The following is a 15,340-nucleotide window of genomic DNA, read 5'->3' as shown; positions in this document are numbered from 1 at the left end:
GAGCCCTTCTGGGAGATGCCTGGAGGTCTGCCCATGATGTGCTGCCTTCACCAAGTCAGTTCTCTCCCAGCAGCACACATCACTAAGCAAAAGCTGAACTCTTGGCTGAAAACAGAAATCTGTTTTCAACTCCCTTCCCATTTCTACCCCATCAAGATACTGACTCAAGTATATTTGGATTAAACATAGATTTCAAAAAGCAACTCAAAAAGATCTAATGAAAAATGTGACTTTTTACACAACCTGTTAATTTTTGCTGTCTTTATGTTAAAAGACTTTTCACAATTGGCTGAAGTCCAAGAAGTACAAAAATCCAACACTAGAAGGTATGTTGGGAGAGCACAAGAGATTATAAGAAGATTTATAATTGAGAAGGTAAATGTGTCCATTCACCAGGCAGACTAGGCTTGCAGATGAAAGAGCCTTACTAAAATAATTGAAAAATGTAAGCAGCACAATCGAGTTTGGAGCAGATCTTTGGACACACTCTACAATGATTACAGCCATGGAAATGTGCCAGCCATAACAATAACTGAAGTCAGATGAGGGATGGATGCAGACAGCCCTGCTCGTACAGTCTGGCTCTTGCACACTGCACTGATATTCGTTCTGATCTCAGCGGGAAAGCATGTGTTTGCAGAGCTGGCTTGGGCTGCTCTAAGTTAAACTCTTTATTAAATCTTCTAGTTGGCAGTAGTCAGCAACAACTTTCAAGCATGCTAAAAAAGTTTATTTTTGAAATCCAGATTTATACAGAGGAGTGCAGCACATGTTTTCTGAATCAACGTTGCCCCCTCCTCCTTCCCTGTGGAGAACAGAGCTGCAATTTTTCCAGAGCTGGTTGAGATTAAGACTCCAGCCCCCCTTTCAAAAATTCTAATTTTCAGCTGGCTCTGATTCCTGCAGCGTAACCATTTACTACTACTGGCACTGCTCTTAATCTAAGTTTTCATTTTAGATCAGCCCATGGTCAAATGATACATCTCATTCTGGATAAAGAAAAAGAAAAGGTGCACACAAAGAGCTGAGGCTAAAGCTACCCAAGTGCAGGCTGCCGTGGATGACTACATCTACAGAAGTGCTAATTGCTTCACATCCTGAGTTGGCTTACATTAGACAGAAATACCCAACTGAATTTCATAAGGGGACTTTTTTTTTTTTTTTTTTTTTTTTTTTTAAAAGAGTTGCAATGCTTGTCCCGAATCTTCTGAAACTGCCATGCTAAGGATGAGAGTGCCTCTGCGAGAGCAGGAAGGGTGCTCTGTGCAGCACTTGGCTCTCAACCTGACAATGATTTTGTATCATTTTGGTATCAATGCAGTACAGCTGAGAGATCTGGCTGGTCACAGTACTGCAGCAATTCCCTTTACCAACATCATGCTTAAAAATAGTTCTTGGTGCAGCAGAAGGCAGCAGCACTCTGCAAGGCACCCTGCAAGGGCTGGGTCCAAGAGAGCTGCTCTCACTTTCCCTGAGCACCTGCATGCAAATCATAGAATCCAGTTGGAAGGATCCCTTAAATGCAATCTAGTTCAACTCCCCTGTAGTGAGCAGGGACAAAGCCATGCTGTTGTGATCTGCATGGTCTGAAAGCACATCAGCTAATCACAGCACTTACAGGTTATCTATGCCTCTAATTGCAACAAACTTCTTTTGTAAATCACTTCAAACTACATACATTTGATCCTCTTTAGAAATAACCAGAACTTTTACAATCATTTTGCCAACACTGAAGGAAGATCTCTTTCAAATACCTGTAAAATGTATCTGTATCCCACTGAATATCAAATTTCAATGGGAGTTCACTCACACTGCCAAAAAAAAATCCAGAAAAGTTGCATTACTGACTGGATTAATTACTAAAAGCATCGTATGACATATCAAAACCACTGAATGCATAACTTTCCAAAAAATGGAGGTGATGATTGAACTTCTGGAGGCTCACATTTAACCAGCTATTGTCTAACTAAAGCACTATACATCAATGAAGCCAATTTCTGTCATAAGAAGCAATGGGGCACACACAAAGTTTCACATGAAAACTTTTGGCAATAGAGTATTTATAAAAAAACTTACAGCCATGCAATTTTTACGCAAGCTGAATTAAAAATAAATCTCAGACAACTTGTCAGCACCTATAAACATAGACAAACTGACCTCTCCTCCACCACTCACACACATTCTTGCCAAAAGAAAACTACATACAAAAATGAAACAATTTTCAAACCTATCTGCCAAACCCACAGGGGGAATTCAGATCACTATTTCTATCTATAAATGTCAATAGGCAGGAGCTTAAAATATAGAACACTTAATGCTAGTGTCAACTGTTAAAATCAACTCCATAATTTCAAAACTCTCACTCCACTGCTCAATTATATATTGCAGCCAAATTCATTCTGAACTGAAACCTCGTGCATTGTTCTGACTTTTTTTTTTTTTTTTTTTGTAGTTTTGGTTACTAAGACATTTCCACTAAAAATGAAGAGGGAATTAGAATATGGCACTGAGGGACATGGCTTAGATAGCATGGTTGGCATGGGTTGATGGCTGGACTTGAGGATCTTAGAGCTTTTTTCCAGCCTTAATGATATGATTCTGCAGCAAGTAGTAGATTTTAGTTTCCATGCTGTTATTTTGTAAAACAAAAGTATTGTCTTGAAATACACAGCTTATGCTTGCAGTTCAATCAATCAAGGAATGACAAAATATATTGACAAGATTTGCAAGAAATCCTTTTCCATTGCTGTGCCCTACTGGATTCCATAAGACAGCGACACAGTGCGAAGAGCTGTAAAGTTTACAGCCTTTCAGGCTGAGTGTTTTCTGCCAAGCACAACAGCAGTCACACCAATATATCAGAGAACAGAAAGAATTATCCCTACTGCTTGTCCGGTGTCAGCGTCTCTCCCTGGGATAGTGAATTTCCTCCCTTTCTCCCATTTTTTTCTAACTCAAAGCTTGTGATTAGATTAGTATTATGTGCAATCATGTACCTGACAACTTAAAGTCTTGCATTCATTGTTCTCTTTGTCCCTTAGGGTGAGTTTACAGCTAACCTAGCTAAGAAAATGCTCTTCTCTCATGTGAAAATTACTTTATGCAATACACAGACTTCAGTGATGCACTGAGAAACAACCTAAGAGTTAGTGACACCCCTGAGAGAGCAATTCATTGCTCTCCCAGACACCACAGAAAGAGCAATTTACTGGGTTCTTGGACAGTGCTGACACATTCCCTCCTTGGAATAAAACAGGCCAATGGCCCAGCCTCCAACTTGCAGTCAGGATGTCCTTTAGTTTGCATTAAGAAAATAAAAAGGTCAGGTATAAGATAAGTTCTATTAAATTTGTTCATTGATTAAGTTTTCTTGTAGTTACGTAATAGGTGTGAATGGGGAAGACACTACCAAGCTGTAGAGAGAGCATTCAATGACCTTCATTTGAAGGAAAAGTTGCCAACTTGGAAATCTCCCCACAATTATTTCAATTGTACACATTTTAACACTTTACTTGAGAAAAGATACTGGAAGAGATTCCAAAGGGATTGTTCTAAAAAGAGGAAAATGAGAAATAAAGTACAAGAAGGTCTCTGCTGAATCAACTATAACTGTAGCAATACATCATGAGAAAGAAGAGCAACAGGTTTTACACCACTAAATTTGTTTGATTTTAAATAATGTAACACTCATGTAGCTACAATGGAATGCTACTCCCACTGGATTTACGCTGCACTTCTGCAAACTCATATGAGAAGATATACAAAATAGGAAATGTTCTTGGACAGAAAGTTTAGCTTTTCACTCAAAAAAACAAAAACAAAAACAAAACAAAACCCAAAAAACACTGTGGTTTCCCATAAAAATCAAGACCTTTAACATAAAAACATAGCCTGTTCCTTTTGTGCTATTACAGCTTCCGGAAACTAAACAGAGAATGCATAAATTGTATTTGGAGAAGTTTGAAGAATGTAATTTAACTGATGTATGTGATGGGATCCCTACTATTCTAACAATGCTTGCAGTGTTTTGATGTACAATATATCCTTAAAATAGATGAAGGAGAACATAGGAATTTTACATATAGGTGTATTTTATACGCTTCATGGCACAAAGGTACAACTTCACTAGAAAAATACTGGATTCACCACTAACCTCTGCATGGATATATGTATCTTGACATTCTTGCTGCCATCAGGTCCTTACTGGTCTTGGATAACAGCTAGCACCTTAAACAAATTCAGATCGTCCTCCGTGTTCCTCTGCCCTTCAGGAGAAGGCTGAATCTGCAGACATCCAAATGTCAAGAAAGCCAAGAAGGGTTACCAAATGTTTAGTACGCTTAGTGGTCACTGCCAGGTTTTGGCAGTGTGATTGATGTTGAAAGAAAGATTCACACGCTCAAAATGATCACCTTGAAACCAGCTGAGAGAATTATATAGCAAATAACAGTGCACTGAAAGGACAAGAAGGAAAAGAACAAAACAGAACAAGAAAGCTAAGCTCCATTTTCTTAAAATCTTAAAATCCTCCTTGCCATATAGGTGACGACTATGGACTGAACCTTGAGAAACACCCTAGGACTCAGAGCTCATTTGTCTTTTGTTCCACATCATGCTAAAGAACCAGGAATACCATATTTGCAATGTCTTCACTTGACATCTTCTGTCTTCATGCACTCCTGAAGAACAGCCAGGAGCAGCCAGCGTTGTCCAGAGCCAGCTCTTTTCAGACAATTTAGATATTAAAAAAAAAAAAAAAAGCACACTACACACTATCACACTATGCAGACAGATGGCAATTAAGCCAGTAGGTGCAGATCAGAGCAAAAAGTAATTGATGGTAGAAAGCATTCACAAACCAGGTTCAATATTTTCCCTAAAAGAAGGAAGGGAAACGGGAAACATTGCAAAGAAAACACATATAATCCATTATTCAAATACAAATTATGACTACCCAGTTACCCTAACACGAATAATTGTTCAAAGAGATGCAAATACTGTAGTATTTAAGTACACTTTCTTCTTTGGCACAAGTGGCTTCTCGAAATTAATCAAGTAATAAAATGTTGCCATTCTGATGGTTTCATTTTTTCATTTTGCCCTTCTCCTTAGTACATGCTTCGAAAAACAGAACTAAAAAGCCCACCACCTTTATCCAGCAATTTTGTGCCAGCACAGATCTAAAAAACAAATTCACTGTCTCATAAGTAAACCATTTCACTTATCGCTGTGAAATAAAATGTTGAGTTTCTCTTGTCATCTTTGGAAAATAAACGAGGGCTGCTCCAAAAGTACTTTTCTGTGAAAAGAAAATGTTTCCTCTACTGTCAAAAAACAGAGGAAGGCAGTTGGTAGAAACCGGTTTTTGTTGGTTACACAGGAGCAGATCCAACAGAAGCCCAAGAGAATCCTAAGTATGGCAATCTACTGTCTTCCTATAGAGCAACTTTTGGGATGAGGACAAACAGTTTGAAAGACAGATGGCAGAAGTTTAGCAGCAGCATCAGAGATACAGCTAATCAAAAGCATATGTCTTATCAGTGACATAAACTATCAGACTGTGAACCTTGTCACAAATAAATCAGTACAACCAAAACATTTCCAGAGCTGAGGTAGGATGAGACTTTTCTAGATCACCACCACTTCCGAGGAGGGAAACACAAAATCCAAGTCCAGGCCATTACTTGGAAAACAAGTTGTAGGCTTCATTAAACCATTCAAGTTTCTTCAGGTTGCCAAACTCAACTTGAACTTTTACAAAGAAAGACTCTCCAATGCCCTTGCCATGATGGATCATCTTCTTTAATGCTGAAATAAGATGGTGAAGAGTGGGCTATAAAAGCTGAGACAGGGTTAGATAGATAGGCCAGGTTGGCATGAAAAACTACAAGATGTCCTTTTATTCTCTGCCAGAAATAACAGAACCTGAGGACCAGTGCAATTACAAATATCACAAAAAAAACCAGCATTTCCAGAAGGAAAATAGACCTACTTATTAAAAACTAACACAAAGTAAGTATTGCACTATTATCTCCTTTAACATCATCAAACACCACAGATCTCCATTTGCTTTAAAATGGTGCTTTTCAGATTTTTTCCTTGGTCCTGCAGGACTTCCAGACATATTGATAAACGAAAGTGGACTGACTACTCTGGCACCTTGGCATGCAGTCATTTAATACAAAGACACTTCCTAACTTGTGCAAAATTGAAACATTTGTTTGAGAATAATTAGTGCCTTAGCCCAAAAATGTTTGGCAGACTTTTCTAATTAGTTGAGAAAAATGATCGAGGCAGGCAGGCAAGTAAGCAGACTTTTTTAGGCGTTCTGTGAAAATAATTTGGACCACACACTTGGCTGCAGAGCCAGATAACGTATGTCACTCTTTGCTATCTTAACAGGTAGGATAAAAGGAAAAACAACAACAAAAATAACAACAACAACAAAAAAACCACCCACCACCAAAACATAAGAACAAGAGCCAGCCATCTGGCATATGAAATCTGAATTGAAAGGACTTTTCACTTCTGCTAATGTAGCTCTTCTGTTTTCTGAAGCACAGTGATCAAGTCACACTGTGTTAGGCCCCAGCAAATTACTTATTTGCCTTTGTATTTCCTATTGTACTGTAAGAACCAGAGCTGAAAATATTCATTGTGAGTCACAGGCTGTGCAGGCCCCAGAACAATATTTGCAGAGTATTCATGCTGGGATAGCCAACTGTGTTTTCTTTCTCCAGGGATGTTTTAACGTGCAAGGCATGTTCGAGGCAAACCGGGATCAGGACAATATCAAATCACCACATGCTTTAGTAGGCTGCGCAGCTTCCAGACACGTTTCCTTTCTGAGATCCTTCCAGAAATTAGTCTGCTAGCAAATGAAAACTCAAGTTGCCATGTCATTTAACTGTACCTAATCAAATTTCAAGGAATTAGTTCAATATATGGCAATGTAACTGCTACTTCAAGCACTTACTACTTCATATACTAATGCAACTAACTCAGGCACGTGGTATAGTTAAACTTTTTGACATCCAGGCATATCAGAACTTCTCACCTCTGCATTTTACATTATTTCAGTTTAGGGAGTTATCAAGGGAGAGTAAGTTTCAGGTTAAAAAAAAAAAAAAAGATTCTAAATGAATCTATAAGGCGAATAAGCTGGTCAAACCATTAGATGTAAATGGATATATTGTGATTTAAATGCAGATTTATGAAATAATTACATTTGCCAGTAGTATTTGCATATTTCCCATGTCTGCAGACTGAGTGGTAGCCCTTTGGCTTATTACAGTTAGATAACCACCTGGAACTCCTTCCTGGGAAAGTTCCCAAGTCTAGACACTGGAAATCACATATGTATTCAATTATAAGAAACTATTACTGTAAGGCCAACATAAATCTCCTACATCAACAATCAGTTGCCAATTATATCACATTCCACAATAAGCCTTCTATTAGAACTAATTTATGGAATGTTTGGCTTAGAAAAAAATCAATAAAATTAAGAGAAAGGGAGAAGTAAAAATATCAGGTCCTGACACTAGAGTGAACATTTGAACCCAAATATTAGTTTGGTAAGGGAAAAATATCTGCAGTGAACTGGATGAGCAGCACAATAACTGCAAACTAAAACACTCCATTCTGCAAACAAGGACAGTTGTGTTTACCTGCAGGATTCATCACATCTTCTCCTGCACTGTGCTCATCACAGTCTGTGAAAAAGTTCTAACAAAGATATCAGTGATTAGATTTTTCTTCTACACTACACATCCACTATACAAGAGGCCAAAATTGCGGTTAGGCTTTTGGAGCAATGCAATAAAACCCAGGGGGATGTGTTTGTATTTCCATCAATAACTTGTAGTCATAGGGCAGTAACATTTATAACATCAACTACCTATAAGTCAGCTGATTTTTTGGAAACTACAGAAAACAAAGATGATTCAAAATGAGACAACTAAGAAAAAAGTATTCACAAAACAGATTTGCATTGAGGAAATAGCAGACACTTTACACGTACAGAGAGATCACACAGAAGGGCAAGCAAACACACCTGAAATCATCCAAACCAAGAGAGTATTTTCCCTTTTCATTTCCCACTGAGTGCATTGACTGTATTCATCTGCTTTCTGTAGCCAAGAAATATTAGCTTAGTTTTCTTGGATAGTGCCATTTTAATTTAAACATAGTAGAGTTCGCTATGGCAACCCATTAAATGTTTAAGTAGAAATACTATAACTTGCAATTTTACTATAATTTGCAGTCTTAAATTTTGATTTAATTCTAAAAATAATCATTTCTCTCAGTTTACAGATGGGAAGAAACATCTAACAATATAAGGATTAAAATCTTTGGTTACAAAGCTAAGGTCTTCTGAACATTACAGTCCCTTCCCAGGCAAATTACTCAATCTTTTTATTGGTTTTCAAACAGGATGTGATGCAGATATATCAGGGGCCATGAAATTGTTTTTGCCTTTGGTATATCTGAATGCATGACTGACAAAATAAGGCAAAGCAATAACCTGCATTACTATCTTGATCTGTTTTGTTTACAGTATCTCATAAAAAGTATTAACTGCAAGCAATATGCAACACTGCTTCTTTTTCCTGCTTCTCAATTAATATTATGTTTTGACTAGTAAGTAAAGTTGATGAAGAATTTGTGTTGTTTATCAATTCTGAAAGGAAATTCTCAGACCCAGCCCAGACCTTCTCAAAGAAACTGCTGATTTCAGCAGAGACCATTTGGTCTCAATAGGAGCAAAAGGTTTAAGTTCCTTCTTTGGCAGATTCAGGCTCTTTTGGATGAGTCTGTTGCAACAGTTTCTAATGGAAGGTTCTCTTTCGTGCATGGTCAATGTTCAATATCCAGCAAGGGGAGAGAGTTCAGAGTCACATGGGAGCTCTGAACAGCAAGCCACTACCTAACCAAAAAGCATCCTTCCATTTTTCAAGCAAACCACATTTCTGAGACCTAATTCTACCCAAATTTGGAACAAATTCATTTCTAGTGCTTAGAAACCCAGAACACGCTGACAATTTGTCTGCAGGGGCTTTCCTTAATGCTAGACATGTATCTACTTTGGAACAAACTGAGCTCAGTCATTTGTAGGTTACTGTACTGATTTGCCATAAAGTTTAGTATTTTAGAATCACCTCCACAGTACTATTACAAAAGCACAGATGGCAGTATGGAGACCTTGTTTGAAAGAAAAGCATGACACTGGTTAAAGACATGAACAGTCATTTGAAATCCAAATGAGACTATTCCTGTGTGTTTCTCTAGACTCATGCTGTTGGAGTACCTCAGCTGGAGTATCTCTGCTGTTGTCAACCCTTATACAAAAAGTAAAGAATGAGGGGGAAAAAAAATTTAGCAAAATTGTCTCCTGAAATAACTAGAAGAATATTCAATACGTTATTTTAAGTTCAGCAAATTCCTTGCATTCCCATGACTGCATACCAGACTAGGAAAAATGAATGCTTGCTTAATTGCCTGAAGTAGTCTCTCCTAAATACCGTGAACTGAAATTAAATTTAGTCAGAATTTTATTTCCAACAACATTTGAGAATCAAAGATGCTTCTGATCGGTGGAAAACATGGCATTATGAGTGAAGTTATTCACCCTCCCATCCAGCAGTTTGTTCCTTGAAAGAAAGGAGTTGACCATAATAGGTCATAGCTAGAATTTATCCAGCAAGAAATAAACTCACAATATTCCTCCTGTTACTACCTTTCATCAAAGGATTTTCCACAAGTCAATATATGTAGCAAAGCACACTAGTGAAAGATAAAGGGAATTTTGGCATGGGACACTGAAAGTCAGTCTCTATTTCTCTATCACGAGGTCTTTAACCTTCAAAGCATGGACGAATCAGATCATTTAACTTGAAACATCCATAAGTAGTAATAGAGAGATCCATTATCCCCTTCTGTAATGTAAAAGTGATCTATAATCCAAAGAATTCTGAATAGACCAAATGTTGCTGAAAATACAAAGCAATGCAGTTAAATGCACTGTACAACTGTTAACTTTGGAACAGCCAGTGTTCAGCACAGTCCTCTGTTCTTCCTTTTAAATAAATGACAGCATGTCATTTAACATCTTCCATGTTAATGTATCTATTTGCATAAGTCAGTAGTTCATTCAAAGCTAAGCCAAAAAAACAAACCCAGAAATAAATCAACACCCTTAGAAAAGCATAGACACCAGCGAATTGTGTCAGACAAATTAGAGTTTTTCCCAAAACAAAGGCCATTTTAAAAAGCCACAACTTCTTAGTATTATTGTCAGATTAAACCAGGCATAATTGCAAACCAAGTCGTTATCAGAAAAATACCTTCATGGATAGCACATTAATTCATTGCTCTTTGCATTTCTTAATTAACCACCTTGTAGCACCAAGGTATATCATTGTTTAGCTTTACCTTTAAGCAATTCCTGAAAATCCCAGTGTGAGGGGAGTTTTAATGACATCTTCAAAGAGTAAAGACTTGGCTCAGGACTGAAAAATGAAAGAAACTCATGCCTAGCCTGAAAAAAAAATTAATACTTTTGGATTTAGATTAGTCATTCAAAAGCAAAGAGCACCTGTTTCTTCTCTTCTCAAGAACTTTATATGTCTGGTAATTTTGCACTCGTGTTTCACCTCTGTGAAGAGCTTATAATTGATGTGCTTTGAGACAATCCTAGTACCTTTTCTCAGGTTCAGGAAGAAATCCCCTAAACTTTTAAACAAAATCCACATTTCTGACAAGTTGTGTAATACTGCAGAATGATTTTGGAATATCTACTGTGCTCAATGCTAGTAGAAAATCACCGAAGGCTAACTCCCATTAAAATACCCTGGACTGTTACTTTCAAAATTATAAAGATATGCAAAATGCAGAACAGTGCTTGGCTGGTTTTTCCAGGAGTTCCTAATGGGTTTTGACACCTTTCAAAAAATCCCTGTAAACACATGTTTATAAACAGGAATTTTAATCCTGATGATTCTTAATTGTCGAGTGACTTTACAATCAAAGAACTGTAAAGATTGCAAAAGACCTCTATGATCATCTAGTTCAACAATTAGTTCACCACCACCATGCCCACTAAACTTTACATGCAATAGACCTTTTGAGCACCTTTAGTCCTGAGCACTCGAATTTGTAAGGCTCCCATACAGGAGTCTACACGTATTGTACAACTGCTGCGTTATCTACATATGGTCTTTTATTTATTTTTTAAAGCATGTTTGAAGAATAAGGCCATGACATACAAATAAAGAAGCTAAAGGAGTTAAATTTCAAAAGCTCTGCGGAATTCACAGAAATGTGATTGTAATCAGCCCAATAATCCTTAAATTAAAATTCACAAACAGGCCATGACATATGAAATGGTATCAATCAAGGCAATTCACTCAGTTGTGCCAAATACTCTATGGCTTGAAGAACTCTAGAACACTGTATGTTAAAACAAAATGCAGAAATGATGTGGAACAGCTATCACTGCAACGTTTGCCTAACACATAAGGGTGTCCAACTGGCCAAGACTACAGAGCACTTTTTCTTCCCCCAGGATATCAGAGACAGGTTTAATTATAAAGCTGCAGTGAAATCACTAAAAATGAAGATAAATAGAATACACCATCTAGAAATAATGTGGGCTTGCTAGCTAGGAACTGATGTCTGTGGTTTGTACTGCAGTTAGTAATTTAATTGGGATCAGATTGTCTGATACATTGCAGAATTACAAGTAACTCCATGATCTAGCCTTTGAGATGCTAGTGTGACAAAAATTTGAGTTGCAGCTCAGATACAGATCTCAAAATGAAGAGAGCTTTTGACCCAAGCACGTTACATCTATAAACATACCACAAGTTCTCATTTGCTGTTACAAGATGGAAGAAAATCTGAGAGTAAAATTGTGTCAATCTGTTCACTATTCACAACCTTTAATGTGTTACTGGGGGGACATTTTTTTCCTTATGGCATGGTAAAATTGTGAAGAGAACGTACTTGTTGTGAAATACTTACTATGAGATTTTTTTTTTTTTATGTTGTACCTTATTACAGCTATTACAAAACATTTTTATTACTTTCTTTGCTTTCATGAGTAAAGACAAGAACCATATTGAAGCATGTGCACAACTGAAATAAAAGATTAAAAATGTCAATACAAGGAATGGCAAACGTTTCACCCTTGTGGCCTTCAGAGCAGTAAGGAAAAACTGTGACCTCAGCAAACTGGCAAATGCATTTTGAACAAACATTGAAAGAACAGTGTTAAGTAACAGAGAGCAGCTAAGGCAGGGCGTATAAATGCAGTGACACAGTAAAGTTCTCATACTCCCACAGTTTCACGGTCATTGAAATGGTACAGCACTGCCACAAAAAACTTTTCCAGATGGCTTTGAATGACAACAATAATCCTTTATCCTCTACTTCAGGTCAAAGCTGAGAAAATGGAGGAGGTACTTGAAACTCTTCTCTCAAGCATCTGGGGGATGGAGGGCCACACATGCCTAAGTGATCATGCAGGAGTAGGATGCCTACCTGTGAAGCTTACTGTAGGGTGCCTGCTTTAGCAGAGGGATTGGACTTGATGACTTCTTGAGGTCCCTCCTTCCAAGCCCTGTGATTCTGTGACTCTTTGGCTAGCTACTTCTTTTAAGCTTTTCAGAACCTGCAAGGTGCTGGCAAACGCCTCAAGTTTGGGATTATAGGGCTACTCAAACTATCCTATACTCCATCTTCTTGGTCTCCCCTACCTTATGTCATCTTTAGCCTTGAACTATCCCAAGGTTCCTAAGCTCTCTCCCATGTACTCGTCCATCAGCAACTTTGATGATGCCAAAATAAAAGCCACCTCTACCCCGCGGGAATGCACAATAGGAAAAGCAGCATGGTTTTGTGCAGCTGGTCAGATGGGGAAGCAAATGTGGTAGGGAAAGGGGAAATGCAGGGAAGGAAGCAGGAGATTAACAACATTCATCTTTAAAAACCCCTTTCATTCAGGGGTTATTTTGGTCATGACATCTCTAGAACTTAAGGCATATACCTATAAAGCAAAGGAACAGGTGGAAAGGAAGTTGTGTGTCTTAAGCAGACCATCCCTCCTTCCCTTTGCAGTCAATTCTCAATTAATGGCAGCTCCAAACCAAGAGCTGAAAGCAAGTCCACATAAAATATTAGTTTGTTCTTATGAATCAATTGTTATACCCAAGACATAAAACTAAGTATTTTGTTAGGCATATACGGTGATTCTCACCATATCCAAACTTAAAACATGCCTTAATAACCTGTAGCAGAGCTTTTTTTGCCATATATCTGTGAAATAAGTAGAAATTGGGAAGCTGTTTGAGATGTTTAAAGCTAGAGTCGAGATGACAGAATTGCTTGAGTTGGAAAAGACTTTAAAGGTGATCTAGTCCAAAGTTACAGAAGGCAGCCAAGCAGATTTGACAAAAGGATAATTAAACCTAAAAGAAAGATTCAGAGAACATGATAAATACATTGCGGAACTCTGAAGATTTGGACTTTTGCTCCCACTGTATTTTCACATGCCTTAAAAAGGAGGCATTGATGTTATTTCTGTATTAACTCATGTTGTGAGGCTGGGAAAAGTTATTCTGCTTTTCTGAACCCAAAGAAACACAATATTTAGTCACAGCTTGTAATGATTGCCTTGGCAGCAGTTCCAGAAACTGCAAGCATGCCCATACCCTACTTGTGGTGCTGTACAATGCACACAGCCCTGCAGCCCAAGTCAGGAAATGGGACTTCAGACTGAGAGCCATGAGGATTGATTCTATGCTCACTAGAGGCAGGAAGGATTACACCACTGAATAACAGAACCATTAAATGGGTTACCTGCAAGAAAGGGGGTAAGAGCTGTTAAAAAAGAGAGGAGGGATGAAAACAACAACAACAAACTAGCACTGATGCAACAGCAGCCATAATACAATCAGGGATAATTGGTAATCTGAATGAGAATCAGATGTAGGAGCATACTTTTCCAAAGTGCTGTGTGATACATTGAATGTGTACCTTGTTAAAGATAATGGCATTTGCATCTCTAATTTGGCCTGAAGTGCACAAAACAACCTATCCCTACATATTTATGCAAGTATGTTTTTCAAGACCTCAGCAAGGGAAGAAAAGTACTCATTACATGGCCTGGGGTGAAACGAGCAATACATCAATAAATACAGCAGCAGGCAAAGGGAGAAAAGGCAGTCAGAGAAGGGCGTAACTAGCAGGTAAATAGATAGAAAAAGGCAGAAGAGGTGACAGTAAGGACTACAGAGTTAATCTGAGACAATTCAAACGATAAATAGGGGGGAGGCACAGACTGTGAAAAAGGCAAATTTCATCAACAGCAGTGACACACTGACACACATTTCCAGGATGGATGGACTCAGGGATTAGATGAGGCTCAAGGAACAGCTGCATGAGTATTTTACTGACAAAACACACAGACCTTATAGACATGATAAATGAATATTATGCCCCAGTATCAACAGGGACATGCAGCCAACTGATTCCCAAAATTGGACCATATCTTCCAGGAGAAGAAATCAAAATGCTATGGGAGCTTCAACTTACATTTTTGCTTTACTCTCAGAAATAAAATGATATTCTAAATTCTAAATAAGAAAAACTGCCTTACAAGTGTTTCAGAAATTAGGCTGGAGCAGCAAATAGACATTTACATTCCTAGTTAGACGTTAGGATGAGAGTAGGAGTGAAGTATGGAAGAGCCATATCCTAGCTGAGGACAGATGCATTATACATTCATTCCCAAGACAAAACAAAATTTGCTTTGGCTAGGTATTAATAAAAATAAGCCTCAAACAAAAAAACCCTACTCCTTGGAAGAATGATTCAGTAAATATAAAAATAAAGGCTAACAGCACAAGCACAAACAGAGGCACCAAGCAGAGTAACCTCCCCAGGGGAACGCAGTAGACTTCATCTCCTCTGTTCCAGAGATGGAACCTAAGCAATCGTAACTTCCAGGTCCAATGAGAGCAGATATCTGCTGCATCAAACGTTCTTGATACACTTAGTATTATTCATAGTCTGATTAGAAGTTTTCTGGAGAGACTTGTCCACCATTTGTCTGAGATTCCACAGACGTGGGCGCTGACTGGATCTATCCCTTGTGCAGACTGCTCAGCATTGGCACACATGTTGGCAAATAACATGAAGCAAAAGGACCCTGCTGAAAGGTACTTTGTCAGGATAAGGCTCAGATGTGAATTCATGCAGTTCTGAGACAAGAGCTCAAACATCTGCTGTGAGAAACAACTGCTCCACTATAATGGAAGGCAGCTCCTTTAAACCGGTC

At 38.1% G+C, this 15,340-nt stretch overlaps 1 long non-coding RNA gene across 2 annotated transcripts in view; it reads right to left on the bottom strand.

Moving 5' to 3' along the window:
- The window catches only part of LOC122182733, a 280,673-nt gene that overhangs the window by 63,760 nt on the left and 201,573 nt on the right, over positions 1 to 15,340 (bottom strand). The gene's annotated exons all lie outside the window — the stretch shown is intronic.

Source organism: Lagopus leucura, unplaced genomic scaffold, assembly GCF_019238085.1.
Source record: "Lagopus leucura isolate 7727_CA_CO unplaced genomic scaffold, USGS_WTPT01 Super-Scaffold_100015, whole genome shotgun sequence".
Lineage (NCBI taxonomy): Eukaryota > Metazoa > Chordata > Aves > Galliformes > Phasianidae > Lagopus > Lagopus leucura.
The sequence above is the reverse complement of the archived record's forward strand: the minus strand, read 5'-3'. Positions and strand labels throughout refer to the sequence as shown.